Below are 3274 nucleotides of genomic sequence, written 5' to 3' on the forward strand. Positions count from 1 at the left end.
TGTTGAGGGCCTTCCTCTTTTTTGCTGACCCTCTATGTTACCAAGCATGATATCCTTCTCTAGGGCCATATCCCTCTTGGTAACATGACTGAAGTATGAGAAACAAAGTCTGGCCACGCTTGCTTCTAACGAGAATTCTGGCTATCTTTCTCCTAAGACAGATTTATTTGTTCTTCTTGCAGCTATGACATATTCAGTAATCTTTGCCAACATTACAATTCAAATATATCACTTCTTCTGTAGTCATCCTTATTCACTGTGTTAGACTGAATTCTCTAGAGAAACAAAACCAGTAAAGCTTATATATATGTATATACAGAGAAATTTATCTTAGGAAAATGGCTCACACACTTACAGAAGCTGGCAAGTCCAAAGTTCAAACGTCAAATTGGAGGCTTTTCCACATCAAGCTGGAGGCTTTTCCCGATTCTTGCAGCCACAGGGGCTGAGGAGCTCAAGGCTGGCAGGCAGTACACTGGCTGTTGACTCCAACAAATGACAAATCCAAGATCTCCAGGCTGAGTGGTGAATTGTTCACTCATGGACAGTTGTAGGCAGCACAACAGAATCCGGATCCACAGAAGAATGTCTCTTTTCCCAGGATGTCCATAGATATACTGGAAGGAGGCCATACCCCTAGGGAAACTCCCTTTCAACAGATTGCCTGCTCAAAACATAATTATCTGATCCCATCATGGGAATAACCACATCACAACAGCTTAAACCACACAGAATTGTAGTCCAGCCAAGTTGACACACAGCTCTAACTATCACAATCACTATCCAGCTTTAGCTTTCATATGGGGCTATTGAAAATACTATGGCTTAGATCAGGTGCACCTTAGTCTTCAGTGACGTCTTTGCTCTTTAACACTTTAAAGAGGTCTTTTGCAGTAGATTTGCCCAGTGTACTGACATCTGATTCCTTGACTGCTGCTTCCATGGATGTAAATTTTTAATCTAAGTAAAATGAAATCTCTGACAACTTCAGTCTTTTCTCTGCTTATCATGGTGTTGCTTATTAGTTCAGTTGTGAGGATTTTGTTTTCTTTATATTGAAATATAATCCATAATGAAGGCTGTCATCTTTGATCTTCATCAATAAGTGCTTCAATCTTCCTTGCTTTCAGCAAACAAGTTTGTGTCATCTGCATATCACAGATAGTTAATGAGTCACCCTTCAATATTGATGGTGTTCATCATATAGCCCAGATTTGTGTGTTATTAACTCAGCATACAGACTGAATAAGTATGTAAAGGATACAGCGCTGACACACACCTTTCCTAATTTTAAAACAACTGCTTCTTGGCCTATGTACAGGTTTCATTTGAGCATAATTAAGTGTTCTGGATTTCCCATTCTTTGCAAGTTTATCCATAATTTGTTATGATCCAAATAATCTATTGCCTTTGCATAGTCAATAAAATATAGGTGACATCTTTCTGGTATTCTTTGCTATCAGCCAAAATCCATTTGACATCAGCAATGATATCCTTCATTCTAAGCCTTCTTCTGAATCTGTGGTGGTTATGATTTTTTTTTGTCAACTTGGCTAGGCCTGGTTGTGTGGCTGGGCAGCTGGATGTAGTATTACCCATGATGAGACTGGTAATCAACTCCATGGTAGAATCTACTATGAATGGCTGAGTAGCTGCCTTTGGGTATGTGGTCTGCTTCCCGTATATAAGCAGCAGCTTTGGGAATGGTTTCTAGTTTACGGCACTCTTGGACCCTGCATGTAGCCATGTCATTGGTCAGCAGCCTGCAATGGTCTGCCAACCTTGGGACTTACAATGGACTTAAATTAATGGCCTGTCATGTGGTTTGGTAACAAGAACAGAACCGAACTTGAATTTCTGATGGTTTCCTATCTCTGTACTGCTACAACTTCTTTTTTTAATTATCTTCAGCAAAATTTTACTTTCATGTGATAATAATGAGATTATTCAATAACTCCCACATTCTTTTGGACTGCAGTACCAAAAAACAAACTCACTGCCACTGAGTCAACTCATAGCAACCCTCAGAGGATTTGGGAGACTGTAAATCTTTATGGAAGTAGATTACCCCATCTTCCTCCCATGGGGTGGCTGGTGGATTTGAACTGCTGACCTTCTGGTTAGCATCACTAGAAATATTGCAATAGTACAAAATGAATTAGACTCATATTTTCACTATTTATAGAAATTAAAAACGCCTGCATAGTCTATCAAGTTAAGATATGCTGTAGCAACAGCCTATATCACAATGACTGAAAACAACAAAAGTTTATGTTTTACTCATGCTCCATGATATGTAACTAGTCTTTGCATCAACTAAACATTCACTTAATTTGTCCTTAGGAATCCCATCTTATGGATATTGAATAAAGTTTCTATTTATTTGTATGAATAAGGCATAGTGTGATCACTTGTGTATCATATAAAGTTTTGAGAAAGACATAATGTTTAAAATGGTTAGTCCCTTGTTTTTCTTTAGAGTTTTGCTATTTATGCACCCTTTAAAGGACATATTATTAAGTTTTATGTGATTTTGCAATGTGAATTTATATAAATGTGTCATAGAATTTTTCTATGACTTGTTTTATTTATTTAGAGTTTTTTTTTTTAATTGTGATTTGGGTAAAAATTTACAAAGCAACTTCTTTTTCCTTAGTGTTATTGTATTGTTGCTTTTCACAAGTTTTTTGTGTATTGCCTTTCCCTTCATTCAAATCAATACTGGTAAGAATATGGAACATCTCATGAATTTGTATTATCCTTACACAGGGACCATGCTGATCTTCTCTGTATCATTCCTATTATAGTATATGTGCTGCCAAAGAGAGCAAAAGTGTTTGTTTGGTTTTTTTAAGAATCATCCATGTCAATGTATGAAGTGGTAGCTCATTCTTCTTCATTACTGTATAGTTTTCTGTTTATGGATATACCACAACTAATGTATTCACTATTCACCTTCAGAGCGATGATTATGTTGGGTAGTAGATAGTGGGAGACGATAGGGGAAGGGACAAGAGTAAGGGAGTATGGGATATGGAACAAGTATTTTCTATTTCTAAGCTCATTTTGCTTCAGTGAATGTTCATTTTGGTTATTCTTTATTCTATATACTATTTTGTTTTTATAAAATGCTTTATAAATTTAAAATATAGGGAAACATCATTAAGTTACCTTTTGTATTTTGAGCAAGTATCAAGGCCATTTCATAAAGGAAAAATCTTCACTTTATATAGGAGTGAAAGTCACTGGCTGTTTAGTTTTGTTTTTAATTGTT

The 3274-nt window shown here is 36.4% G+C and overlaps 1 non-coding gene across 1 annotated transcript; it reads right to left on the reverse strand.

Moving 5' to 3' along the window:
• Positions 1 to 2726: 2726 nt before the first annotated feature.
• Positions 2727 to 2829, reverse strand: LOC122150330. The gene has a single exon (XR_006163609.1). It is a non-coding gene; the product is annotated as a U6 spliceosomal RNA (small nuclear RNA).
• Between the last annotated feature and the right edge of the window lie 445 nt (positions 2830 to 3274).

Source organism: Orycteropus afer, unplaced genomic scaffold (genome assembly GCF_000298275.1).
Source record: "Orycteropus afer afer isolate SDZICR_OR568_19922 unplaced genomic scaffold, OryAfe1.0 scaffold00122, whole genome shotgun sequence".
NCBI classification, from domain to species: Eukaryota; Metazoa; Chordata; class Mammalia; order Tubulidentata; family Orycteropodidae; genus Orycteropus; species Orycteropus afer.